Source organism: Alosa sapidissima, chromosome 11, assembly GCF_018492685.1.
Source record: "Alosa sapidissima isolate fAloSap1 chromosome 11, fAloSap1.pri, whole genome shotgun sequence".
In the NCBI taxonomy this organism is placed as follows: Eukaryota; Metazoa; Chordata; class Actinopteri; order Clupeiformes; family Clupeidae; genus Alosa; species Alosa sapidissima.
In genome coordinates, this window is record NC_055967.1 from 37313021 (window position 1) to 37334648 (window position 21628).

Here is a 21628-nt window from a genome sequence, read left to right on the forward strand (position 1 = left end):
ACACATTTTGCAATACACCACACAATTTTCTACTTGATACACACAGAAATCAGGAAGTAACAGGAAGTAACTTGATTTCATTTTTCAAACACAACCCATCAAAATGCTGTACATCTGCTTTGTTTTTTTAAATACTGTATTGGCAACAGAAAATTATTTGGGAAAAATCACTATTTTTGGTTTCAATATTGCTTGCATTTTTACTGTATATTTCAACTTCTCTCTGTAGATACAGTACCATAACTTTCACTCTTCTATGGAAATACATGTATAAAGCCTAAAGACAGAAGAGCTTTAGGTTTTGAGCAACAGTGTGTATGACATATCCAAAATGTCATTTTATGACAAAAGTGTTTGTGAAGCGAATGTTTGCTTTAAAGATGTGTTTATGACATTTTGAATGTTGTGTGTCATTTTGCTGGAGATTTGAAGCATTTTGCAGTTTGTGTGAGCAATTGTGGGTTTTGTGTGTGAAGTTTTGAATAATAAACAGAGTTTTGAAAATGTGTGTAAACAGTTGTAAAAAAATTTAATACTTCCTGATACCATGAGTTTGTAGTTTGTCAATAAACTTCAGTAGCTAGTAACTAAATAGCAATGCTGTCCGTTTTATTGCTTTACATTCATAATTGGGCTTCCAATGTGTGTTAAGCCATCTCAGAGTTCCATCTCAGAGTTCCTACAGTGTGTGAATGCAAACAGAAAACCCCCTAGGAACCGTGTAGTTCTAGGAGCTGTGTAGTTCTAGGAACTGTGTAGTTCTAGGGGTAGGCTCTCCAGTGAGTAGTTAATAGAACTGTATTCTTAGAACTGTTGTGACTTTGAGGGGATTACTTTAAAATGTCACTATATGGGTGGGCACCAGGTGGGCACGTGCCTATCTCACTTTATTGGGCACGACACCAGTTTGGTAGATGTTTACTTATGTTTGATATCCCCCTCTAGAGTAGTTTGTGTTACCAGTGCCCACTATCTATTCTATCTATCTATTCTATAGCCCATTTGACTGTCTGTATTGCAATGTGTGTAAGTCTGTGTGGGTTAGAGATTATATTGACATGTTTATTAAAAGCCAATCCACATGAAAGGCCTGTCCATGTGAATGAAAATAATATGTAGGTCAATGTATATTTAACTGCATGCAATATGTTAAATATGCAAAAATTTACAATTATTTTATGGCCTGATGAGATTACAAATAACTGTAACTCTTAGTCAACTGTTACAGGGCACAACATCCACAATGTCCAATATGAAAACCACAATTTAGAAGTCTGGACAATTCTAAATATATTTCAAGATAACCTTACAATACCAAAATCTTACTTTATGTCGGTATGTTTCATTTAGGAAATTCAAGGTCAAGTGAAAACAATAGACACACGCACCTCTCTATTGTGTTATTGGCCTACTGAGCCTACATTGTTCCAAAAGACATAGCCTAACTAACGTGGTGAATTTGGAATGTGGATATGGCATGAAGATATTAATTGTAGCAGATGATAATGGTTGCCAAGTCAGGTTTGTCCATTTTCAGGGGATAATTTCTTAACTCCGTGTACTACTGCATTAAGCCTTCATTTTTCAGAGAGTCCTTCTGTCGCTACAGCTGGTCTCTATTTGGATTGGCGTTGAGGAGCCGAGGGTACCACCGCTCAGATTGGACACATTTTGCTCATACAGACAGACCATCGCCTCACGGCCACCATCCGTCGCTAGAGCGTCGCTGCACTGCACACACAGAGACTGCGCGGAAAAAAAGTGCTGCTCGGATAAGCCGCTGGGAAAGGACTAGTGGAGAAGGCGAGGAAGCGCGCTACCCGTGAGGCGACTCCAGCGATAAACAGAGGTGGAGAGAAACAGATCTTATTTTGGTCATCGCTCCTGCACACTTACTGGTAAGTTATTGGTGATTATGTCTGCTTATAGTGATACCCGTTAGACGATGTGCGTTTGCTATACTTGTAGCCCATAATTAACGGGAGTGTGTTATTGGTACCTTCGTCTTAGCTGTCAAAATACAAATGCGCACAGCATGAGGATAGGCTGCCTGGGCTCTGCTAAGGGACGTAGAAGTAGCCTACTTGTAGTGTTCTTTCAACAGTTAATACAAATAGCATACCAATGTGTGTAGCCTATAATGTGTGCCGTCATGCTAGTTTCATCATGTTAAGTCGTTTAAGGTCTAAACGTCCCATCGTCCATTCTGTCATTCTGTCATCAGCTCTGTCGACTGCTGCAGCTGTGCTTCAAACAGATAATTAATGTGATATTGACGGAGTATTAACATTTTGACACAATTTAGAAGCCCTATAGTAATTAGTAGACTACGGGTCATTCTACATTTTTGGGAACGTTTTATCACTTAACAGGTGCATCCACATCTGCTAGACTTATCAAATATCTGTCCAGTCCGTCATGTGTGTAAATAGATAAGATAGGCAATATAATCTGGTATCAAGCTTCTCTTTGTATCTGGGATCTGATGTGTAGCCTAGTTTTAGATAACATGTAATGTAGTATTGCGTCACCTATGATAAATAGAGGCTATTGTTGTTATTGTTGACTAATATGTTAAGCAAGTCTCTCGATACTTTCCATCACGTGTTCGGTTTCATATGCTGCGATGAGCCCACGAGCTGCGTTATCAAACTCCGGACACTTTCCTTTAAGCATTTTAGACTTTCTAATACTGGAGAATAATATCCGGATTAGCTTTGATCATTTCCCCTGTCACTGTAAAAAAATATCACTCCTGCCTAATTCACTGTATTAATGAGTATTGAGTTGTTTCATCTTTACTTATACAAGCTCATGGAATATTTTACATGGTATTTCATCCAGCCATTATTCATTGGCAGCATTCATGATTGACTGTTACTGAACAGCATAAATATCATGTGGGCCATTAGTCCTTCAGTCTTTTAATGAGATGAAAAAGCGCTGTTAAAGCGCAGCTATTTTCTTCAGACATCCATTCTGAGTCCAAACAATTGCAACACAGCGAAAACACAACCAACCCCCCCACCCCCTGTCTGTCTCCCCCAAGTCAGAGCCTCATTCATCCAGAGTCTCCCTCCCTCCCGCCTCCCCTCCTTAACCCCCCCATGTAACGCACCCCAGCCTTCCTACACCCAAACACAAGCCACACACACACACACACACACACACACACACACGCACACTGCTGCATTCCACTACTAGGTCAGATCATCCAATTAATGCAATGCTAACGACTACTGAGTCATTGTCTGCAGTGTCCCAGAGGAGTGCCACGCTTTCAAACAATCGCTTCCAGGGGCTGTTAGACAACTGTGGACCTGTGAGGATCTGTGGCCTGATAGCATCAGAGCCTCCAGGCTGTGTGTATGCCGCCTCAGAGCGTGCCAGGCTGCCGCCAAGGCCAGGGAATGGGGCTTGTTATTTAGACAAAGTTCACTGCTTGATGTAACGTCAGACGAGATGGTAACTCACTCTTTGCTGCCTCTCCCAGCGAGACTCTCTCCCAGTGGGGCAGCCAGTGTAGCCGAGAGCAGACCAGACAGATGGACCGTATATGAGAATAAGACACACTCAAAAGATACATGTTGTCTGACCTACATGTTTGGACCGTATATGAGAATAAGACAGTCAAAAGATACATGTTGTCTGACCTACATGTTTGGACCGTATATGAGAATAAGACACTCAAAAGATACATGTTGTCTGACCTACATGTCTGGCTATCAGCTAAGCGTGACCTTATGGCCTTCTACTACTACTACACACACACACACACACACACACAGTGTGTTTACGTTTGTGATTCAGGCTCACGGGCTGTGATTGTCTGTGGCCCTGTGGCGTCCGAGCCGAGGGGTGTCCTGCCCTGTCTTGTGGTCAATGATGGGAAAGTGAAGGCAAAAGATCACCGCGTGGGTGGGTTATGCATAGTGCTCGCTCATTAGGAATGCCACTTATTTCTTCTTGTGGGCAGCGATGGTATGCAGACTATTCTGTCTGAAGTGTCCAGTTGGCTCTGGCTGTCTGGCAGGCCGTCGCTCGGCCGTCTCTTCCCCAGCGCTGAAGGACAAAGCGTCCCTTACATGGCACGTGGGCCATCACCGGCACGCTGATGTCAGAGCCGCTTCCTCTCGTGCATCACTAGCAATCCTTTGTCATCACACTGTACATATATTTCGGGAAGGATTTTCATAATCTACTGGTTCACTGTGCTGTCAGGATAGAAGTCTCCGCTTTTAAGTCGTGTTATGGCCATTTCTCCTGCTTTGTATTCAGGTTGGCCTACTTTCTGTCCCCAAAATCCTGTTGAGGACATGTCCTAGGGGAGCTACACCAGTCGTGCTTGATATTCCACATTTAGTGTGAAACACCCCCAAAATGTATGATTTGACTTATATATACTGTATATATATATAAACATAATATAAATAATTAGGCTTATTGACAAAAATCTTTAAATCGTGAACAAATCAAGGGAAAACTAAACTCCAGAAAAAACATACTCATTTTAAATAGTCTCTGAATGAATCGTATGCATATATTTATATATTATATACATATATATATTTATCAGTAACATATTTAGATCCTTCAAGATGAATCATATGCATATATTTATCAGTAACATATTTAGATCCCTCAAGATGTCATACTGTCAGTGTCCGAAAGCGTGAGGGTAGACTTACTGTAGGAGGCAGTTATTTTAGCAATAGCATTGTCTGTAAACTGACTGTATTCACACTTCGATGATATAATATACTGACTAGCTGTGCTATTGTGTTGATATCATATACTGACTAGCAGTGCTCTTGTGTTGATACAATATACTTTTGTCTTTGCACTGACCCAACTCACCATTACCCAAGCAACAAGCAAGGGAATGTTCTCTGTCACATCACTTTCCAGTTACTGAACAAATGCTCTCTCGGATATGACTAATGAACGGTAAAGGCATACACACACACACACACACACACACCTGTCTTTCTTGTGCCTGTAAGGTGTCAGACATGGTGAGTGCAATTAGTGTCTCACTCCTGGTTAGATTTGGTGGCTAATCGGGATTGACGCCCCTCCTCTGAGCGCCCTCCAAACTGCAGCTGTTGTTTACACCGCAGACCTGGACCAAATGATTACGGCTGGATGAAGACTGATGAGAGAATACAAATGGCCAAAAGAGGGGACCGGTACACACTCTGCGGCTATCAAAACACCCCTTCCTGCAGGTTTCCATTAAAATTAGATCAAAATATCTGCCAAGACAATGGGATCAGTTTATGGCTGTGTAACATTGAGATACAGAACAACAGAATCTGAAAAGACAGAGCTGTCATTTCCCAAGCATGAATGCAAATGCTTTTGGATTAAAGGGTGTGTTTTTTCCATGGAGCTTTGCATATTTGCTGTGCGCCTTAAACCATGCCAACATGAATAATCAAGGAACTGATTTTCTCTCATTCCATAGCTTCTATACCACTGTGTTGTCTGTCTGTTCATTATGGAGTGAGGACATGGTTGCTATGGCAGATGGTTGAGCGGGAGTGGTCTTCTCCAATCACAGTCTCCAACCTAGTGCACAGAATTATCACCCTGTTGGGTTATTAAGTCTTAATCAGGTGACTGCACCCCTTGGTGAGAACAAAACCAAAGTGTTGGTCTTTCCCTCTTCCCTCCTGAAGAACAACTGTGTTGGAGCTTGCCCCTGTGTGTGTGTGTGTGTGTGTGTGTGTGTGTGTGTGTGTGTGTGTGTGCCTGTTCCTCCTCTTGAAGTGGCACTGACACTAATCAAACATGATGCAGGGTGGTGCACGCTCACCCTCTGCAGACTCATGGCTTGACAGGTTAACTGCCTCTGACGTGCACCCCAATCCAAATGAGCTCGTGGGACCCCAGAGGGCCCACCCAAACATCATTTCACAATCTCAGCGTCGTCTCCTAGGATACAGATGCTCCTGGAGATGAGGGGAGGTGTCATCGGAAGCCTTGTCGGCCTGTCTCGTCACAAGCTGCTTTGCGAGTTTGCCACCCACTACAAGTGAAAGGGGCGGTGGAGGGGGGGGGGGGGGCTGGGGGGGGGGGGGGGTAGAGTAGAGGGGGGGGGGGCTGTGGGGGGGAGGTTGTGGAGTAGAGGGGGGGGCTGTGGGGGGGGCTGTGGGGTAGAGGGGGGGGCTGTTGGAGGGGGTTGTGGGGTGGGGGGGTGGCTGTTTGGGGGGGGGGCTTGTGGGGTAGAGGGGGGGGGCTGTTGGAGGGGGGCTGTTGGAGGGGGGTTGTGGGGTAGAGAGGGGGGGGGGCTGTTGGAGGGGGGCTGTTGGAGGGGGGTTGTGGGGTAGAGGGGGGGGGCTGTTTGGGGGGGGGTTGTGGGGTGGGGGGGGGGCTGTTTAGGTGGGGGGGGCTGTTGGAGGGGGGTTGTGGGGTGGGGGGGTGGCTGTTTGGAGGGGGGCTGTTGGAGGGGGGTTGTGGGGTGGGGGGGGCTGTGGGGGGGGGCTGTTTGGGGGGGGGGGGGTGGTTTTAAGTTGTGGGATCATGTAGCTCCATGGAAAAAGGGAAAGGGGGGGGGTAAGGGGGGGACAAAGGAGCTCTGTTCTGTTCTGGGGGGTCACCAGGGGCCGTTGTGTTCACCCCTTTCTTGTGAAGTGGGGGGGTCACCAGGGGCGGGAGCGCCTCACAAAAGGAGTCAGTGCTCTCCCTCTCTCTCTCTCTCCCTCTCTCTCTCTCCCTCTCTCTCTCTCTCTCCCCTCCCCTCCTCTCTCTCTCTCTCTCATCTCTCTCTCTCTCTCCCTCCCTCCCTCTCTCTCTCTCTCTCGGTTTTCTCTCTCTCTCTCGGTTTCTCTCTCTCTCCCTCCCTCTCTCTCTCTCCCCTCTCTCTCTCTCCCCTCTCTCTCTCTCTCTCTCTCGGTTTCTCTCTCTCTCCCTCCCTCTCTCTCTCTCTCTCTCTCTCTCTCTCTCTCTCGGTTTCTCTCTCTCTCTTTCCACTCTCCCCCCCCTCGCTCTTTGAGGACCATTCCTGCCTGACGAGATGCACTCTGGCCAACTTCTGGGAGGCAGATGTGTTAGGGGGCAGCTGTGTTAGGGGGCAGATGTGTTAGGGGGCAGCTAGTGGCTAAATTGCCCCACAGCTCTGAGCAGAAAAGAAAAAGGAAAATAAACAAAGAAAGACAGACAGAGAGAGAGAGAGAGAGAGAGAGAGAGAGAGAGAGACATGTTTATGAGATGTGTGTGTGTGTGTGTGTGTGTGTGTGTGTGAAAGAGAGAGAGACAGGAGTTTATGAGATGTGTGTGTGTGTGAGAAAGAGAGAGAGAGAGGAGGTTTATGAGATGTCTATTGTGTGTGTGTGTGTGTGTGTGTGTGTGTGTGTGTGTGTGTGTGTGTGTGTGTGTGTGTGTGTAAGAGAGAGAGACAGAGGAGTTTATGAGATGTGTGTGTGTGTGTGTGTGTGTGTGTGTGTGTGTGTGTGTGTGTGTTTGTGTGAAAGAGAGAGAGACAGAGGAGTTTATGAGATGTGTGTGTGTGTGTGGTGTGTGTGTATGTGTGAGAAAGAGAGAGACAGAGGGGGTTATGGGATGATGCCATGCCTCTGTGTGTGTGAGAGTGAGAGATAGACAGGGAAAGATGAAGAGCTTTAGAATGAACAGAAACCTTCCACCAGCCTCCTGACATTTGCATAATCTTAAACCCCCCCCCCCCCCCCCAGCTTGCTTTCTTAGGTTGGCGCAGCGGCTCGGCCCACTTGTTTTGTTTAATTGCTCAGCAAACACACTGCTGCCGCCCCTCGGGCTGCACTTCACCCCGGAGATTTACAGTCCAGGAAAGCCAACGACTGTCCAAGCCCCCAAGCACAGTCCAGGCAAGCCAACGACTGTCCAAGCCCTCCAGCATTCAGGCAGAGCCTCCACTTGTAATTGTTCAAAATGAGCGAACGACTGTTTGCCGCACTTCAGTAGATGTAGCTGTCAGTGGAACATCATTTGTCGTAGCTGTTTGTAAATATATACACAGTATGGTGTGTAGGAGAGGTTAAAATATGCTCTGATGCTTTAATGCTTTTAAGCTTAAGTGATAAGATTTTTCTGTATTGTTAAGCAGACTAGGCACATCAAAGAGATTTTTTTGGAGGAGTGGCTGGCTGTTGAGGAGATAAATAACCTGTCCATATGGCAGAGGATGTCCTAGCGAGAATAATGTGCTCGGGTTATGAAGCAGAAAGATATGACACACTGTGATCGTCACTGTGTGTGTGTGTGTGTGTGTGTGTGTGTGTGTGGTGTGTGTGTGTGTGTGTGTGTGTGCGCGTGTGTGTGTGTGTGTGTGGTGTGTGGTGTGTAGTTGGACCAAAGAACATATTAGCAGCTCAAGGGGGTTCCTAATCCAACTGGGATGACAGCTTGGCACACCATCCCCAGCTCTAGCAGTGAGACCAATGGCCTCCTCCCTGTTTACTTTCCAGAAACCTTTCCAGTTCAGCCGCAGGATCATGAGAGAAGTGTTAGACAATAGAGACACAACCATAAAGCAAATTCAAACTGAGATCTGCCGTCTCTTTAAGCACCAACATCAAAATATCCATCTTCTCTTCTTCTCGTTGATGGAGAACAATGGCGCTTGGTGTTATCTAGCTGATCTTATGCTACATGTTGTTTAAAAGCATAATCTATGTCTGCATAATCTTTGTCTAGGCTTGGAAATGATTAGGAGAGATTGAGGTCAAAAACCCATTAGAATCATAAAATTAGTGCGTTAGAGCCCACCCCCCTCAGTTTGCACTCCCCAATGGGAGGAATTCGAGAGGGTCACATGACAGGAGGTATTTGAATGAACCAATGAGTTCCAAGATCTGGACAATAAGCATTAGAAGTGTTTCCTTGGAGTCTAATTCACTCTGTCAGCTATGACAAATTCTTCTCCTTTTTGGAAGCGCTTGCTCAGGCAGAGACTCCATGCGGGAGGGGAAGTGTGTGTGTGTGTGTGTTTGTGTGTGTGTGTGTTTGTGTTATGTGTGTAGGATGTTGTTTTTCTTGCTCACTGCAAGGATTGTTTACACTAAAGGATTTACATATTTTATATTAAAAAACATTCCAGGCTCATCATCGTGTTTTCATCAGTTGTTGAATATCATGCTAGACTCTGCGCACATAAAAATGGTGTGCACAGACTACTGTAGAAATGTTTGAACATTGCAAAATGATTTGTTTCTTTTTCTCTCAAATTACAGTTTTGGCCGAGCTCTGCCCACATCTGTTCACCCTCTCTGTGTTTCCATCCATGTCAAATGAGCCCCTAAAGTGCTCTGTTTGGTCCATAGAGAATTACAAAGTTGCAATATTTTCAGTTCTGGCAGCTCTCCGAAAATTGTGTTTGTACAAATCTTTTAATGAAATCAACAAAGAACAAAAGCCATTTGTGACTGTGGCTGTTTACCCTCTTTATGTTTTGAAGAGACCATTTGGCAGTTCCAGTTCCAGTGGATTTGAAAGCTGTATAATCTCCTCTACGGCTGACCCAACAGAAAGGGGGCTTCTTTGCTTTGCTTTTTGTGTTGTTGTTGTTGAAGACTGGCTCCATTGTCCACTAGATAATGCCCACAGCTGGCCCTGGTGCCTCAGCCGGCTCAGCCCATGAAGTGGAGGCCAGGCCTGGGCCTCTCGAAGGCGACTCTATTGGAAAAGCGCCTCCACTGATAACCCATGAAGTGGAGGCCAGGCCTGGGCCTCTCGATGGAGACTCTATTGGAAAAGCGCCTCCACTGATAACCCTTTCAGGAGCTTCTGGCATGAGGGGCAGTGGGCGGGCTGCCAGTCGGTCAGTCAGCCCGTCGGTACACAGCCCATGGCCTCCGCCTCGGTGAAGGGCTTTCCTGGACATGGCTCAGGTGTTCAGGAGAGTACGTGGCTTGGCATTGCCTGGCGGTTGTGAGTGACAGGGGGGAGTGTAGGCGGGCAGCTAAGCATGTTCTGTCTGTCGTGCTGGAATGGTGTGCTACTGCGCTCAGGATTGTTTTCACACCTTTTATTTTTAGTGCAGAGTCGAAATGGGCTCATAAGTATAATTACACAGGAGGTGAGTGATGCCTTGGGCTGTTTTCCTTGCAAAAAAAAGGTAATCTTGCTCACAGTTTATTTTTGCCACTGTTTGTCAAAACACAAATAGAGCCATCAGAGGCCTTCATAAAATAATTCCCTGTCAATGAGGGCTTGTTCCGAATGAAACTGGGGACCGGCCGGCTGAGTGTGGTCATTAAACGTAATTGATTCGGCTTGAAATGAGGGAGGAGAGAGCAGGAAGAGAGAGAGAGAGTGAGTGAGAGAGAACAGGGAGAGAGAGAGAATGAGTGAGAGAAGTGAAGAGAGAGAGAGGGATTGACTGAGAACAGAGAGAGAGAGAGTGAGTGAGTGAGAACAGAGAGAGAGTGAACAGGGAGAGAGTGAGAGAGAAGAGAAGAAAACAGAGTGAGAGAGAGAAGAGAAGAGAACAGAGAGAGAGGCAGTGAGTGAGAGAAGAGAAGAGAGAGAGGGAGTGAGAGAGAACAGAGAGAGAGGGAGTGAGTGAGTGAGAACAGAGAGAGAGAGTGAACAGGGAGAGAGTGAGAGAGAAGAGAAGAAAACAGAGAGAGGCAGTGAGTGAGAGAAGAGAAGAGAGAGAGGGAGTGAGAGAGAACAGAGAGAGAGGGAGTGAGAGAGAACAGAGAGAGGGAGTGAGAGAGAGAAGAGAACAGTGAGAGAGGGAGTGAGTGAGAACAGAGAGAGAGGGAGTGAGAGAGAACAGAGAGAGAGGGAGTGAGAGAGAGAAGAGAACAGTGAGAGAGGGAGAGGGAGTGTGAATGGACCGTGCCGGCCCACATTTCTACACTCCGAGTTCTTATTATCTTATTGTTGGATTGGGTTCTTGTGGCACAGCAATTCGCAGGGAGAGATTTATTGATTTGACTGTAAGCAACATGGCTTGCTAGATGCCTCTGAGCAAAGCAAGACCAATAACCTCAGGTCGACTCTAAAACAAACAGTAAACTTATTTGAAATCACTTAACTGTTAATTGAACATTTGTTTTCTGGTAATTAAAATAGTGATTTGGCCCTATTTGTAGGCTCAGAGCTTTCTCAAGTTGCTGTAAGATTTCCTGCCTTATTTATTCTCAGGCCTCTCAAGTATTGCTATGTGTTATTAAACACACATCTATATATATATACTATATGTGTTATTAAACACACATCTATATATATATACTATATGTGTTATTAAACACACATCTATACTATATATGTTATTAAACACAGACATATATATATATATACTCATATGTATATATATATATATATATATATATATATATATATATATATATATACTATATGTGTTATTAAACACACATCTATATATATACTATACGTGTTATTAAACACACATAGCACATTCTACATATTCTACATATGTGTTATTAAACACACATAGCACATTCATCCTGTATTTGGCACGGGTCAGCGACCACTGCGATGGGTGGGCGTCCCTCTGTGTGGTTGCCATGGTGGGAGTCACAACGAGTCCATTCGGAGGCAGACTTAATGGACGTCTCTGCGAGGTTGACTGGGTCCAGGGGGCCACCTCCTCCTCTTCCTCCTCCTCCAGCTCCTCAACCCTTTCACACACACACACACACACACACACACACACACACAATGACTAACGACACAGCTCCTTTTGAGGGGCGGGCGGATACATTTGTCACTTGGGGCAGTGCATGACAGGGACCCTGGTCACTTGGGGCAGTGCATGACAGGGACCCTGGTCAGTCCAGAATATGTCTCCCAACCCTCCCCACAAAAGCCTCCAAAACCTTGCAGTGATGATGTGTATGTGCTCAGTGGTCAGCACAGCTCAGTCTTGCAGTGATGATGTGTCTGTGCGCAGTGGTCAGTGGTCAGCACAGCTCAGTCTTGCGGCCCTTCTCTGGGGCGGGCCCTGTGCTTGCGTGAGGACGGGCAACACTGAGAGGATGTGACAGCAGCGTGCCATCACAAGGCTGTGGATTTTAAAAGGGGAGACGGCTGGTGTGCGTTTCTGTGTGAATCTTTTGATCTCAGCTTGCTTGCATGTTTACTCAATAACATGCCTAATGAACGAACTACAGCTAAAGTGGGATGTGAATGATTTGCTTCCTGAGTGGTACAGAATATACATCAAGCTATCAGTTGGAAAAGCAAATCTGCTCATTTGCCTTCCCAGTAGACTTTAGTGAAATGCAGGAATATTCTGGAGTCATACTGTCAATGCACTGGGTCTGTCATGTGTTTGGCGTGAATACAGATTCATGAAATCTTTTTATTTTGCTCTGGAATCTGGGCTTATAGCTGATCTTGTCAGATAAAAGAGCAATCACCTCTCAGAGAGATTACCCTCTCACCCCCCCCCCCCCTTTAGCTCCTCTGGTGGAACAAAAATCAGGAAATGCCCCATTTGGCTCTCTTCCCTACTAAGAGTGAGTGAGAGAGTGGACATCATGTTTTTGTCTTTGCAGATAACATGCAGCTCCGTTTGGTGTTTTGGCAGGAAACGCTCGGTGAAAGATTGTTGTTTTCTTTTAATGTGAAGGTTCCTTCAGATGAGAATGTCCCGCGGTGCCATGAATACACTTCAGCCACATTTGTAGCATCTTGCACTTGCCAAGTAGGCTATTTTAGCATTATTATATTGCCAAGTATATTATCATCAAAGCCTGTCCTGTTCCCCTTTATATCTATTTCCTCCCATGTAGATCAAACAGGCGTAATCGCGTTCACCTGGAGTACATTTCAACCGTCTTGCAAACAAAGAGTTTCTCCAGATACCACAAAACTTGGCTTCTGTTGTCATGGCGTTAAAGTAGAGGTGGTCCACACCCCTGCCAAGGTAACTGGAGATGGTCTGGTTTTCCTGAAACATGACCCAACCCCCCCCCCCCCCCCCCCCCCCTTGCACTGGGGATCTGACAAACAGCATTTGTGTCTTGTGTTGTCGCTGTTCTTTATACCTATTCCATTATGTGCCAACAGAGAGAATGTCTCGTGAGATTCAGAACTCACTTTTGCAAATACCTTTAGAGAGCTCTTGTGAGCAGTTGCCATTATTATATGCGTCTCTGATTTTGGTGTGCATTGATAGTGGTGCACATTGTGCCTTTGATTTTAGTGGCCATTGACAGTGGTGCACAGGATTGATCTACATGGGGGTTTGCTTGTGTTTACGCAAACAGATGACTTCATCAGCGGTGGGTTTACCTTAACTGGTGTGTGCTAGCTGAGCTGGGGCTTTCCATGCTCCAAAAATCCAATTAAGTGTTTGGCGCCTGGAGCCCAACTTGTCAGGATTACCGGTTCCCACGTACCCAAACTCCAGTCCTGGGAGAGACTGATAAATCAGAGGCCCTAATCTCCCACGACTCCACTGCTGACGGATAAACCAGACAAAATGGTTGCCGACGAGCTACCTGCACCTCCTTTAGCTATGCACGTTTATCAAAAGGCCTTGAACCAGCCAGTTCCCTCATGAGCGCTACTTAGCATAGGACCCCAGTGATGGCCTTGATGTGAACTCAGTCATGTGGTTGGACTTTTTAAAGGTGCATGTCTATCAGTGCAGAAGAGAGAGTGTGCCAGCCGGTAGACCATAAACATTCAAATGAGGCCATAAATATGTTCAATATGTGGAAGCATTCAGGGAAGAATTGGTGTGTGCACGTGTGTATGTGTGTGTTTGTGTGTGTGTGTGCTCGTACGTGCGTGCATGTGTCTGTGTGTTTGTGTGTATGTGTGTTGTTTTATGTGATTGTACGTGTTCAGGCTAAGAGGTTTGGGCATAATCTGTAATTGATCTGTATGATGAAAACACATTTCCATTTTTATGGCCTGAGTTGGTGCTATGATATGAACCCTAATGCATTCCCATTTACCTAGGGGCTTCATCGGTTGCATTCGTCATAAAAGACCAGTTGTGTAGAGAAACGTTCCTGTCAGATGTCCACAAAAACGACAGGGCATTTGAATCACACAGCCGCCGCAGTGAGACACACACATACACACTGGGTGCTCTTGGGACTTGTGTGTGTGTGCGTGCGTGTCTGTGATGTCAGTAAGTATCTCTGACTGAGGAGCCTGACTCGTGTCTGACCGCTCTGTGTCTGATGCTGGACCCCGCTGCCCTTTGGATAGGAGCAGACATTCTCTCCCACTGGTCAGGCTCCTGGTGTTAACCCCGGGCCCACTCCACTTCCTGCCTCAGAACTGGCCTGATCTCTGGCCCGAGCCCCTGGCCCTGCTGGGCTTCCCACCGGCCTTTCAAAGTCCTCACCACTGACCGGCTCTCTGACGCCCTGCCTATGGAATCTGTCTCGCACGCCAGAGCCTCTTTGAAGTCTTTGAAAGGGATTACAGGAAGCGTCACACTGCAGCATGGCGGCCTCTCACTTTTGGCTGTTACTCTGACATGTCGGCCTCTCACTTTTGGCTGTTACTCTGACATGTCGGCCTCTCACTTCTGGTTGTTACTCTGACTGTACGCTTTTTTGACAAATTGTTTGGTATTCATGGGAGCTTGCTCAGTTGAATTTGTGCCTGAATGTTTTTGTTTTCTTGATTTTCCCTTTTTTTAACATTAGCATATTTTAATCCACCTCCAATTCAATCTGTTGTTTTATCAATAATTAATGTGTAGGCCATTTAAATCCAACATTCCTTCTCAATGAACCTTGAAACCCTCATTTTCTACCCTCAGCATTACCCCCCCCCCCCCTCACTCTCTCCCACATCAGAGATCCACAGTAGGTGGCGCTGCTCCTTTTTGTGGTGCTAACATCTTCACGGAGCCTAACACCTCCGACTTTATGGACTTTCATTCCCCTAGCGATTTTTTACGGCAATAAAAAGTAAATGTTGCCTTTGAACAGCACCGTTTAGAGGCTAGAGCTCCCCAGGAGATGGCCTTTTGGAACGGAGGATTCTGAGGGCAGGGCCAGTCGTGGTGAGTGGGATCTGGGGGTCAGTGGGTTAGAGGGGAAGAGGATGGTGCCTCTCTTAGCCTGGCATGCGGACAGGCCCCTGAAATATGGCTTTCCCTTTGGTGACCTGGACAAAGCAACAGCGGGACGCTAGGATCTACGTCCGTAACCAAAACTCCTGCTTTAAAGAAATGAAGAGTTCAGATGCAAAAGCCTCTAAACGCCACATCCAGCAAAAATGAGTTCCACACATAGTATATATAAAATAAATAATTTAGCTTCAAAAGCTGCTAAATAGCACTCTCTTCCTGGTCTGAAATATAGGAGCCTGATATAAAAATGCTCATTTAAAAGAAAAGTGGTCAGACTGATTTAGAGGGTTTTGCATCTGAACTCTTCAAATACCTTTCTTTTGAAAGGCTGGTTTGTAGCTATTCATAACAATACATATTCCATTTACTTGGAGAAAAAAAAAAAGATTTCACTGGAGTGTTCAGATATACTCATTTTTGCCACTTCCCAGAGTCCTAGGGCTGTTAGGGACATGGGCTGTGGGTCATATTGGTGCACTGGGGTAAATGTTGGAATTGCTCTGGAAGGTGTTACAGATCCATTGAGACTTCCGAGGCCTTCCCCCTCCTGATTTGTCCTCTGCTCTGAGTTATGCTCATTTCTCTGACCCCATTATCTACCCCTGTCCCCAAGGCAACCACATGGAGGTGTTATATATATATATATTTGCACTTTCCATCCTTTACACTCCTGGAAATGGGAAATGCAATATGAGAATGAGACTGGGGACCAGAGGGTGGTCAGGGAAATGGCCCAGCTCATGTAGGCCCATCTCTGCTCATGGAGGCCCATCTCGGCTCATGTAGGCCCATCTCTGCTCATGGAGGCCCATCTCTGCTCATGTAGGCCCATCTCTGCTCATGTAGGCCCATCTCTGCTCATGGAGGCCCATCTCTGCTCATGTAGGCCCATCTCTGCTCACAGAGGCCCATCTCTGCTCACAGAGGCCCATCTCTGCTCACGGAGGCCCATCTCTGCTCATGGAGGCCCATCTCTGCTCACGGAGGCCCATCTCTGGCTGTGCGGGTTGAAGCCCTCCTGTGCTCTGACTAATGGTCCTTGAAGAGCTGACGGTGTAGGCAGATGAGCAGGAGGAAACTGAAATACAGTTCCGGGTGCAGATCAGCGTGTTACTGGAGAAACAGAGCAGACATGCTTGATGAGAGAGAGAGAGAGAGAGGGAGAGAGAGAGAGAAAGAAAGAGAGAGTGAGAGCATCTTCAGTCGCTGCTTTGCTGGCAGGGTTTTGTGCTGTTCCACTTCTCTCTAAGCTGTCTCTAGATGTCTACATGTGGAGGTGGGAGAAGGAGCGCTGGCCTATCTGGTGGTGCAGAACACTCAAATAACCTCGCGTTTCCATTTTCTTTTTCAGAGTTTCTTATTAAACGAGAAAGAGAAAGACACATGTCACGTGAGACAGGCTAGAGAGGAGCGTCCTCGATGTCTGAGTGATTGAATCGCCCACACGGAGAAAGCCAGCCATTGATCACGTTTGCCACTGTGACGGAACTCTATTCATGCACCCGTCTTGTGTGACAGCTTCTCCTGATTCATAAAGTCATGGAATTCAGCCGTATGGAGTGAGTGGGTGGGTGGGGTGAAGAATTCCTTTTTTTGCGCACATCAAAAAAGGCCCTCTTGACGTCTGAGAGACCAGTTTGACTGACAAGCCAGCGCCTCTTCCCACTGCTAATAGAAGAACAGAGAAATAAAACTCTTTAGCATAACACTAGGCAAGCGCTTGCTTCACTCACTGCTTTGTCCCCAAATTAGTCCAAACGAAGACAGTCTGACATCCACCAGATTGGTTTCTGCAGATAGAAATAGCACATACCGAAATACCAATGTCATTAACATGAAAAATGAATAGCTCTCGACTCCATGCCTCACAGTGAACTCTCGGTGACGGTATTTGATTAATATTTCTTCACTTGTACGAGCTAGTCAGCAGTAGTCCACTGCATGCCTCTATCCTATACGGAACCTTCTGGATGTATGTGCTATATTGACGTTATTGACCCTGGGGTGTTGCGTTATCTCGTGTTATGAGCTCCATCTCTCCAAAGGGACACTGATCAATGGACTCGCATGCGGCCCGTCATCTGTGTGTCATCTGGTCAGTGTTTTGAGAGCCTTTCATTAGCATGATCCCCCAGAAGCTCCTTAGCTCATTAGCAGCCCATCACTGGGACGGTTAAGTGGCTTAAGTCATGATACTGCTCGTCCCTCTCCCATGCATTTATAACCGTCCCATTTCTCTGTGAAAATGAGGAAGAAGTCAGAAGCGATCGTGTCTGAGGTGGCCGCATGGTCTGTTCACCCGCCATGAGGGACAACCCTGTTACTTTTCTCTCATAATGTAATATAGCAAAATGAGATAATACTAACTTGGCCTATGGCTCCCAGCTCTCCGTTTAGAGAGGCTCTGAATGCAGTCTATGCTAATCTGCCTGGACAGGTAAATTGATTCTCCCATGTCCACAACACTGATGTGTGGCTATTCAGTGAGCTGTCTCTAAAATTTGCACTACTTTGCGGTGGATAACAATTCTCTGCCATTTGCAAAAAAAAAAAAAAAAAAGCACTGAAGCCTCTCTTTCCCTCACAAATGTCTTCCACAATAACATCAGCTCCATTGAAGTAACTTCTTTAAGTCAGGCACATGTAGAGTGGCTTCATGGCCGCTGCTCTAGCTGGGCTGGCCTCTGAATGAAGGGTCCTGCTGAGATCAGACGACCTCAGCGTCCAATGTGCTCTGGGCTCTCTGTGGGGAACACAGGCAAGCCAGCTCCGCTCTCATAGCCTCGGGACGATGGTCCACTCTCCCGCCTCACACAACCCAACCGCCCATCCGCCCATGTCACGGTCAAAGTCATGCCCTCCCCTCCAAAGCACCTATTTAGCGCTCCTGTGGACAATGCATTCCTTCCATGCCATACAGCAGATGCCTCTCCATGGCACCACAATGTGGCCTCGCGGAGCTGGGAAGTGTTTACCATGAGAAAGGAGACTCAGGGGCCTGCCTGCCTTTCGCCCCTACGGGATTGTGTGGTTGGTTTTTTTTTGTTTTTGCGATGCCCGCTCTTCAACAAGCTCTCTGCCGCCCTGTGGGGATTGGTCCGCCCCTCACATACGTATTGTGTTTCCCCTCGGGCCATTGGTTCGTGCCGACAGGTATTGTGTTCCCCCGCCCCCCTGACAGTTGTGAGCGCGTAGAGGAAGTGGGACAAAAAAGTGCTGATCCGTCGCTTCACTGGCAAAAGAGCCGGAACAGCTCCGAGATTAGAGACCCTGAGATTAGAGTCGCACGGGTTAAGCGCCGCGGCAACAGGCACGTTGTATACCTAACGCTCCCCCGGGGGGGTGAACACAATAAACGTAAACTGACGCTGCACAGAAGCCAGTCCACAGTCAGGGGATTAGTTCCTCCGCGCGGCGCCACACAGTAAATAAACTCACGTTCCGCAGAGGCTATTACCCCTTCACTCTGCTGGAGCAGCATTCTCGCCGAGGCACCAGTCCTCTCCCTTTCATTTGTCAGACCGACAGGTGCTCGATGGGCTCCCTCAGCCCAAGCTGCGGGCAGTGGAGGGGCCAGTTAGAGTAAACTAACATTTAGCAAGTGGTCCATCCAAGCAGTCTGAGTAGCAGAACAATGGACAAAACTCAACTTCACCATCCAGGACAATCGGCATTTCATGGGCTTCGTCAACAGAGTTAATTAGGACAAGGTATGAGGAGGTAGGAGGATTAGTTTCCTTTTGTGCTCAACGGCACCTGAGGGCCCCTTGTCCCAAATGTGATTGGTGTAATTTAACGTGGTCTGCGTATGTGGAGGAAACCCCATCTGGCCACTTTATTCATCACCACTTAATCTAACCCAGCCACGACCAAACAGCACGTCTAAACACACTTGATTAGTCGTTGTTTATACAAAGGCTTTAGGGTCTCCTTGGCGCAGTTCTTATCTGCTAATTGACCAGTCAAGTGGAGTGCAGTCTTGATGCCGCTGTGGGTGTGCCGTGCTCTCTCGTCTGGACGCCGCTGTCTGGACGCCATTGTGGGAGTGCTGTGCTCTCCCGTCTGCAGGTCAAAGAGTCAGGAAGTCGGCGGCCGTCCGTCCACTTCAGCTCTGATTGGTATTCAGGAGCAGACGCATGGACGGCCTTTACCTGGCTGCCCTTTGCCACTTTTCCAGCTTATCCGCTCTGACAGGAGGCCTCTGAGGTCCTCCTCTGGTCTTCGGCATTATTCTTGTCTACACTGCTCTCGGCCTGAGGAAAGATAGCCACTCTTGGCTCTGAGCTAGCACCTGCTGATGGAAATAGCCAGCCAATAGGCAACTGAGTTGAGTTTGTTTACTGATTCTACAAAGACCCATTTTGACCCTGACTTAGATTAAAGAAACTGGAAAAAGATTCTGCTTGTGTGTGTGTGTGTGTGTGTGTGTGTGTGTGTTGACCATCCATGATCTATCTTCTTAATTTCTACAGCAGTATCTCAGCTCTCTGTTTTCACCTACATCCAGATGCTCAGTGCAGAATGTTTGATTGCCGTCAATATCATGCTGCCGTGGTGCTGCTCCTCTTTGGGCTGCCGTGGCCCACTGGTCAGCACTCTGGACTTGTAACCGCAGGGTTGCCGTGGCCCACTGGTCAGCACTCTGGACTTGTAACCGCAGGGCAGCCGTGGCCCACTGGTTAGCACTCTGGACTTGTAACCGGAGGGTTGCCGTGGCCCACTGGTTAGCACTCTGGACTTGTAACCGGAGGGTTGCCGGTTTGAACCCCGACCAGTGGGCCGCGGCTGAAGTGCCCTTGAGCAAGGCACCTAACCCCTCACTGCTCCCCGAGCGCCGCCGTTGTAGCAGGCAGCTCACTGCGCCGGGATTAGTGTGTGCTTCACCTCACTGTGTGTTCACTGTGTGCTGAGTGTGTTTCACTAATTCACCGATTGGGTTAAATGCAGAGACCAAATTTCCCTCACGGGATCAAAAAAATATATACATATATATATATATATACTTATATATACTTACTGTGAATCCAACAGACGCTCATCACTCGACCACACAGTGTGTTTGTGTGCTGAGACACACAGACACTGAGATGGATCCTGAGTGTAACGCAGCTCTGTAAACATCGGACACACACGAGTGGAGCTGTGGTGACAGGGGCACGGGGTGCGGACGCCAGACTGACGGCCTGGTGGTTTTTTACTCTCCGTGCTGGAGCCCCAGCATTGTGGGTCAGCGGCCATATGACCCTCCTGCCACAGAGACCCTATTAAGGTTTTGCACCTCCGTTCTAATGTTACGTCACCGTTTGTTTACAACTAGAGTGGTAGGCAAGAATGGTAGGCAAGGCACTGCGGAGTGGTAGGCAAGCCTACAACAGTCCGGTTGCATAGGCTACACATCGTTACAAATAGCTTCAAAATTGACATTTTAATATCCAATATTGACCGGGATGCCGACCACTTATGTAGGCCCTAACAGTTGGTTTTACAATAAGAAGCAAAAAGGCGACGAACGACCGTTTAGCCTACCTATCCTCCTGGTTGTGGAGGATGATCGTTAGCAGCTGTGAAGTCTTTAATTCTCAAGATAGCCTAATGGTGTAGCCTACTTGTCTACGAAGACGTAGGCTAAAATACAACTATCTACAGTCATCCAAAAATGACTTGCCAGAAATAGGCTATGAAGGTAAAAAGTGCAGCATTTTAAACATGGCAAGAATATTTTTACCGGAACAGTTTGTTCTAATTTGTCTCGTGAAATTCGTCCTTGTGGACATCAATCACCTATCTTCTGTCCTTCTATCAAGTTATCATGAGTGTCATTTGATTATATAATCACAACAAATGCTAATAAATGAAAACAGAATAGGCTTTTGTGCTATAGGCTAACGTTACAGGTCAGGCTAACTCCCGTATGTCAAAATAAACTGATTTGATCCTATGAATTGTTTAGCGATCACACACAACAACTTAACACAGCAACCTCAAACACCACTGTTGAACCTAGGCTACTGCTTCAGTCATGTAAGAAATAAGCAATTTATGAATTATCTTTAATCAAGTCCACATGACCAAAATAACAGCATATTTAAAGGCTGAGCTAGCATAACAGCCTAATATAGCCAATACTGCAATGGATAACTAATGAAAAGTTTCATACAATTAATTAACTTTATCACTCACATTCTGAGTTTTTCTGGGTGGTTATATATCCATGCAGGTCGTCTTCGAATAAGCCATCGCTGTTATAATATGTTACAGGATTCATAACTTTAACGCCATTAATGTTACATGATGCTGACTTGCGCTGGCTATAACTGTAGGCTACCGTTTTAACGTCTGCTGAGTCTACTACCTACCAAAACCTGTCGCTGTTCAGTTGAAGTTAAATGATCAAATATTGTTTGATTTTGTGTCAACTTTCAGAGGGAAGACATGTTCCTTTCTGGCCAAATTTCACAGCTTCTAAGAAAGTCTATCGTCTTCGTGTAAACCGAGTTTTGAACAGAGAAAAAAAGTTAGGCTACCATTAGACTACATGCAGGTTCTCCCATAACGTTATCGATGCACCAAATC

At 46.5% G+C, this 21628-nt stretch overlaps 1 protein-coding gene across 20 annotated transcripts in view; it reads left to right on the top strand.

Moving 5' to 3' along the window:
* The first annotated feature begins 1745 nt into the window (after window positions 1-1745).
* The window catches only part of LOC121724527 (neuronal cell adhesion molecule-like), a 102949-nt gene continuing 83066 nt past the window's right edge, over window positions 1746-21628 (top strand). For 15 of the 20 annotated variants that reach the window (XR_006035227.1, XR_006035228.1, XR_006035229.1 and 12 more), the window contains exon 1: window positions 1746-1898. The gene's annotated coding sequence lies outside the window, so the exon portion shown is untranslated. The remainder of the gene's footprint in view (window positions 1899-21628) is intronic. The other 5 variants (XM_042111151.1, XM_042111152.1, XM_042111157.1 and 2 more) reach the window with 1 other exon arrangement.